The following is a 7,363-nucleotide window of genomic DNA, read 5'->3' as shown; positions in this document are numbered from 1 at the left end:
AAACATTTCAGGCTGTCTTGATTTATTTATTCTTTTCTCTATGTGTTGAAACAGTCCTTTTGCTGGCTGCCTCACAGCATGGTCATGAACTCTTCATAAGAGCACTGCCACAAACCTTAGAATGACAGTATGTCCCATGAGGAATTTGAATACTTTTGGATTTCTCTAGGGGATGAATCTTGGTGACCTATGGGTAGGAGAAGCTTTTGGCCTTCTGTTTCCTTGCTTGTTGTTAAACTGTTACTTCCTGACTTTGACCTTTTCTAGCATGTCTGTAAAGCAGCAACGTCTTGAGATTGAAGGAGATTTTGTGCCATAAATATGTGCAGATGTTCAGTGTCTTGCAGGACTGCCTCCAGCTTCCCAAGAACAGCACTCAGACAAGTGCTGACCATGAGACCTTCCTGCTGCAAGAAGAATCCTGTGGAGCTCTGAGCCCTCTGATTGCAAACCCATCCTGTTAGCTGAAGATGCACCTTCTGGTTCTTAAAAGGCAGGTGAGGAGCCTTGGCTAGTGAGGGGGGCCTGAATTTGTCAGACTGTTTTACTCTCACTTCAGTGGAGCAGTTTAGTCAGGGGTTTGTGCGTGTGTGTGTGTGCATTTTGATTTTTAGCAATCATGGCATTATGAGGCAGTGTGTACCTCGTGCACACACTCCATTCCAGGTTGGTGTTCAAACCAAGAAGGAAAAAAACCCAACAGACTCCAATTTTTTACTCATCTGTGAGTCTCTCATACAGACATGCGGTCACAAGGAGGAGGCAGCTTGTTGTGTTAATTAGATCAGAAGCCTGTGATTGTTCTGACTCGTTTCTAGCTGCGCTACCCCATCTCATCCAGGTGTCTGCAGCAGCAGTGGATGCTTATATGTGTGCTTATTGAAGAATCAAATAAATCATTCAGCTACCACACTTGACCTGGTTACTGTGCTGGTGCTGTGGGGGTTTTATGCTCTGTGATATAACTCACTTTTTTGAACACACGACTTTTGATACTCACTGTGAGGTTCTGTGTGTCATATTGAGGACAAAAACTCCTTTAATGATTTGATTTCCTTTCTGTACCTGGGAGGTTGCTGAACCTTGGTGGTGACATTCCCTGTGGCTGGCACAAGCTCAGCACAAGCTGAACTTGAATAAACCCACCTCCAGTCACGCTAAGGTGCTTCAGATATAGAATATGGAAAACCTCTGAGGTAATGGAAAGTTACATCTTGCTAAAAAGTGGTTGTTGGCATTTGAGGAACCAGTTCATGTGTCTGATGGGGAAGTCATCTGCATATTTCACTTACTGTGTAGCAGCCATTCTTGTTTGCCATTGTGCTGTGTTGCAGTTAAACTCATAGAAATGTCTATGGTATTAGGACAGGCACCAGTTGGAGAAAAGGCTGGGGTCACCTATTAGTAAATTATCACAAGAGCTGTGTACAGCAACACACAAATTATAGGCTGGTTTAGCATCTTTGCTGTGTTGTGCTTGCTTCACTATTATCTTTTGGGTCCCTCTCTAAAAGCTGGAAGTAATTAGGAAACTGCCCTGGCTCTACTTCATTCCTTCATTCTGGTGGATATCTGCGGGGGGATAAAATTAGATCAGCAGGAGAAACTCCTTGCATTCCTGACTGAGCCTTAGAGAAAAGCTGAGGGATGGAAGCCTCAACAAATGTAGATATTGGCTGCACTGTATTTGAAATTCGTATTTAAAGCCATGGCACATTCTTTACTGTTCTTTTTATAAACGTTTTGGCAGGCAGCCTAAGCAAATGGCCCAGCTGGAGTTGCTGACTGTGGCTCCCAGAAGCTCCCATATTTGTTGGGATCCAGCTCCTGCTGCTTGCCTTGCATTGCTCAGTTGGAGCAGCGCCTCCCCCACGCTGAGTCCTTCCCGACATTCCAGCAGGGCTCCCGGGGCAGGAATCCCGGACCAGCTGACACTCTCCCTCCACAGGAGGAATCCTGGACAAGATGACACTCTCCCTCCACAGGAAGAATCCTGGACAAGATGACACCCTCCCTCCACAGGAGGAATCCTGGACAAGATGACACCCTCCCTCCACAGGAGGAATCCTGGACAAGATGGCACTCTCCCTCCACAGGAGGAATCCTGGACAAGATGACACCCTCCCTCCACAGGAGGAAGCCCCAGAGCGTGGTCTGTGATGGGATTCTCTGTGACACAGCTGAAGGGGCAGCCTCTGACACTTTGAAGAATGTAGCTCATTTGACACTGTACAACAGGGTACACTTCTGCAAACACTTCAGGGTAGATGAATTTCTTCCAGAGTGAGGAAAATGCTACATGGTTTGCTGAGGCTCAGAAGCCTTGGCTTGCTTGGATACACGGAGCTCTGTGCCAGGATTCTGTGTGCCAGGCCCATCTGGCTCACCTCCAGCCCTCTTACAACACATCCTCAACACCCAAATTATTGCAATTTCTCATTTGCATGAGGTGCACACGTTTGTGCTTTGTTTTCCTCTGGGCTTTTCCCATATCCTGAGCCAAAAGCAGATCTTTGTGCTGGCTAAGTTTCCAAGTGCTCCAGTGTAGCAGTAGGCCATGTTCTTTCTGTCTTTTTACAGAGGTCCAGTTCCCAGCTCTGCTTGCCCACACATGCTGGCAGCACAACTGAAGCTTTCTTGTGTCTGTTCTACAGATAATCTGGTTATGAGTGTTTGGAAGCCTTTTGCTTTTGGAAGCCTTCTCTTCAAGAAGAGAAGGCTTCAAGTCTGCTGCTTTTTCATCCCAGAAGCAGCAGACCACAGAGTTTTCACCTGACTTTTAGCAAAAGTGAGGTGAGAGGCAGAAGATGTGGGGAGAAGGGAGCTCTATCTCAAGTCTATTGACTACAAAGAAAAGACACCCTTTATTGTCTCAAAACTGCAACAATGTAAGGAAATGCACACTTTTAATGAAGCCAGGGTCATGTGTCTTATCTGAAATTGGTCTTGCAAATTCCTTCTCTGTCATATCTAGACAAGACTTGAAGGATTCAGACAGTCACCTGTCTGTAACAGCTGCAAGTGCCTGTTCCAGATATTTCAGAAGTACAGAAGTTGGTTTTTTTTCTTTCTGAGGACAGCTGTCTGAAGGATAAAAACAGAAAGGAAACAACTAAAAGTGGAGAGACTGAAGATTGGGTTATTATAATGGGACATTCTTCCCTATAATTTTTTGGTTCTTGGGTGAAGTCCTGGCATTTGCTCTGTATCCCACATCCTGTTGGTTAGAATGGAGCATCTCAGCTGCAGCCAATACAACTTCAAGTGGAAGTAGGTGGGGCTGTAAATAGCCAAGAAGGAGCGAGGGAAATTTTTGTATCTGCTCCCAGAGTCAGTGGTTAACTAAGTGCTGGTTAATAATTAATGAAAGCACTCTTCTCAAAAGTGATGTTGAAGATAGAATTCTAGAAGTCCAATGTATGGTATGTCATAAGATGCTGCTAAATAAAACAGGAGCCAGATTTTCTTGCTGTCTCATCACTGCTGCTGAGTGGATGTGAACCTCCCAAAAGGGTGAAAGTTTGTGATAGAAGTTAGGGACTGGTTTTGAAAGGTTCCTATCTGTTGTGCTTCTTAGATGTTAATTGAAATTAAAAAGAAAAAAAAGAAAAATGTTGCAGTACAGGAGGAAGACTGAGAGCTGAGGAAATGTAAGAGATATGTATTTTTGTACACAGCTGGCCTTCCTTCTGTATGAAAATCTTTCATGCATTTGGTGCTGGTTTATGCTTGGATTTTCAGACTGATTGGCTTTTTTATAGCCTGCTCTCCTGAAATGTAAAGCACTAAGTTGTTTCTTTCAAGTGAAGATGTTCCATGTCAAAACTTATTTGGAATTCTAAAAAGGCTTTTTCCCCTAAGGCAAATTATCAGTATTTTTCCCCTCCATCTACAGAGACAGAGAAATAAAACCAGCAGCTCTCCCCACAGATGAAAATACCAAGTGATTTAAAGAATTGCTAAGTACCATAATTTGGTTGCAGGCATTGAAATTCTTTATGATAGGATTCTAGATTTAGAGAATGAAGTAGGGTTTTCTTGTTCTTTTATATTTTAAATCTGTAGCTTCAAAAGTGTTCCTGAAATAGGAAAACTTAATTTCCTTTTGAGATGGGAAATCAGAATCTGCTGGGAAGAAAAGGGCAAAAATTGAGAAATAAATCAATTGAGCACCTTTAAGAGGAATCATTTAAGTTATCTATCTTTAAAAAGAAAAAGAGTAGAGAAATTAGTAGAATTACATCATCTGTGTTCTGCACTGGGTTCTTCTGCTCAGTTTGTGTGAGATATTGCTTAAACCCTCTTTGCCTCTGGTTTCTCTGAAATATTCAGAATTGCCTTCTGATCACTGCAAAAAAACTTTATGAGCCACAAAAGACTTGGGGTGATAAAAACCTTCCAATAAGATGAAAATCCAGGCTGGACCTTAGCTCCCTGAAGCCTTGTACAAGAATTCCTAGAACTCATGAGGTACAAATGTGTCTGTACACAAAACCACCCAACAATGCAGGCTTGGCTGAAAAAGAGCTCTTGGTTCTTTGGGTGCTTGACTGGAGTTTGTCCCTTGGTGTTTCTGCTCCCCCTTCCCTGTGCTGCACTCCCTCTGATCACCTGCAGTGGTTTGAACTACTGCTGCAAAGGATTATCTTTCATTTTAGGAGGTGATGAAAATCATAATTTCAATCTCTTTTATTGTTCATCATATCCTCAAAACGGCAGACATTCCATTCTTAAACACGGGGAGGGCACCATCATCCTCAGCATCTTTCAGCCCAGTCAGGAAGGGATTTGGAAGCCTGAGCTTTGGGACCACACCTAGCCAGGGGAAGGAGCTGTCACCACTCAGCACAGACCTGTTTATAAATATCTGCTCTCCAGAAGACAGCTGACAATTGTAATGGGGCTAATTCTTCTAGCAGCACTGATGGCATAACACCATCAGGGCTGTCTGGCACTGCACAGGGTATTTCTTCCATGAAAGAACACTAATCCTGAGCAAGACAGTTTTAGTGTGACTTATGTTCCTTGAAGTGCTATTACAGCAAGTAAAACAAGCAGCATCATTTCTCAGTGGTTTAAAATAAGCTGCACTGAAATCAATATGGATTTATTCCTTGTCTTTTTCCACAGCACCAGGAGGAGCTTTCCACTGCTCTTGCAGACAAAAATGTATCTTCATTTAGTGCATATTATGTATTGCACTTGCTGTAAAACAGAATTGTGCATTTGATTGACTGCCTTGAACCTCAGTCCTGCCCCTGAGCAATTGTAGCTGACTCCGTGGTGATCACTGGGACCTTCATGGATCTAGAACTAACTCTGATGCTAGGCTTAACACATCCTATTTTCCATTAAATGATGGTTTCACTTTTTTTTCTTATGAAAGTGTGAGTTCTATTCATATTTTTTTCCATTCACGAGCTGAGTAATGCCTGACATTTTTGTTTAATGTATATGAAGTCCTGTCTTGTTGTGTAAGATGTCCAAAGGCTGCATATGGTGACTTGGATTTTTCAGGACATTATGGTTTGCAGTTTAAAAATCAGAAGTCAAATTTGGTTGTAGTGGGAGTTTGTTTATCTGGAGCTGCATGAGAAGATTATGACCTTACTTGTATTTTTCCATACCAGAAGCAGACACTTTTCAAAGCACTTCAGCTGGGGAGGAAGAGTACAAGTTGTTTATTTTCAGTGGCATCTCCATGGTTCCAAACCTCTTATCGAGGTTCTTAATGAGCTATAACTGGATAATTAAAAAGCAAGGTTTAGGTCAGCTACTTCTGGTTTCAGCGTGGGATAAATGCATGTTTTGGAGCAACTTAATGTGGCAGGGCTTTTAGGACAGTTTTAGTTTCTTTGAGCAGAGACTTTGGGGCAACTTTGGGCCAGAAATTGGTGCTTCGTTAAGAAATGGCCCTATAGCAAAACATAATGTTTTGAGCATCAAAGTGTCACCATATTCTGTGTTATGCTGAAGGTTGTAGCTACTCTTTCAGAGCCTTATTCCCAAGAAACAGCTCAGCCAGCCCAAGAGCATCACACTTAGCCTTTTTAGAGAAAATTCCCTGGCTGAATGGCAGGGATATAAATAAGAACAATTGTAACAGAGCAGGGATCTGTTTTGTACTGCTTATTATTATTACTATTATTATTATTGCAATAGTCTGATATGCAGCTACTTGTTAATAGTAATGGAAATGTTAAAACCATTAGATGTTAAAACTGTTAAACTATTTCTGGTTATCTGTACCAAATAATTGCCTGTAGCCAGTACCAGAGACTGTTAAACTATTTCTGGTTATCTGTACCAAATAATTGCCTGTAGCTGGTAACAGAGGTATCAGAAGTGAATCTGGATTCACTCAAGGTGCATGTCAGATCCAGATTTCAGGCTCCTGGGGGAGTTGCTCACTACAGGATGAGATGCAGATGCTACCACTGGCTCACAGGCAGTGTTAAACCTTGCACTAGAGGTGGTGGGATTGGCTGTGTTTTGCTAAAGCCAGAGGGTTATTTTGAAAATGGAAGAGGAACTGAGGGCAGGTTTTACAGCTACTTGTAGCTCATTTCATGCTTTTTCACTTTGTCATAGTATTTCACTGCATTTTTATTTAACTGCAGGTAAGTAGGTGATGAGCAACAGCTACTGATAGCTGTGGGCTTAAGGTTTGAGAAGTGTGATATCAAAATTCAGAACAAAAATTGCTGTATATCAGGTATTTAATTGTCGTTTTTAAGCTCCTAAAATCTAGACCTTTTAGGTCCAGATTTGTCTCTCTTTCAGACAGTAGCTTATTGAACCCTGAAGAAAATTACCTGGTGTGCAGAGCAGGGCAGGACAGAACAACTTGTGCAGGAGGGTGTGCAGTGGTGCCTGTAGAGGCTGTTCCTGTCAGAGGTGAACCAATTCCTCCTGAATAAAGATCTCTCTTTCACCACACTGCTCCTGAAACAAGTTTGGGGAGGGTCTTCTCCACAGAGTCCATTTCAAAGGGAATGATTCTGTGTTTTCCTCCAGAGTGTTCAAAACAGACTGACCTGCATCACACACCATTTTGCACATGTGAAGACAAATTCAGACTGAATGAAAGCTTTTACAAATAAGCATGGAATTAGTGCTCACTACTGTTCTGGAAGCAAGTAGCTGTCTTCACTGAAGAACAGCTTGAGGATCAAATCTATCAAGGAGAGCTGAGAGCTCCTCTGCCTTGCTCTACTGGCATCCAGGTGCAGCAGGCAGAGGAAAGGGAGCAAGAGGTCTCACCCCTGCTTAGAAAACTGATCCAGGCTTCACAGCCCATCTGCCCTGATGATTTTCTGCCAGGGTTGGTGGTGGCTCTCAGCACTAGGGTTTGAATGTGCCC

Source organism: Pyrgilauda ruficollis, unplaced genomic scaffold (assembly GCF_017590135.1).
Source record: "Pyrgilauda ruficollis isolate IOZ18807 unplaced genomic scaffold, ASM1759013v1 scaffold31, whole genome shotgun sequence".
NCBI lineage: Eukaryota > Metazoa > Chordata > Aves > Passeriformes > Passeridae > Pyrgilauda > Pyrgilauda ruficollis.
The sequence above is the reverse complement of the archived record's forward strand: the minus strand, read 5'-3'. Positions refer to the sequence as shown.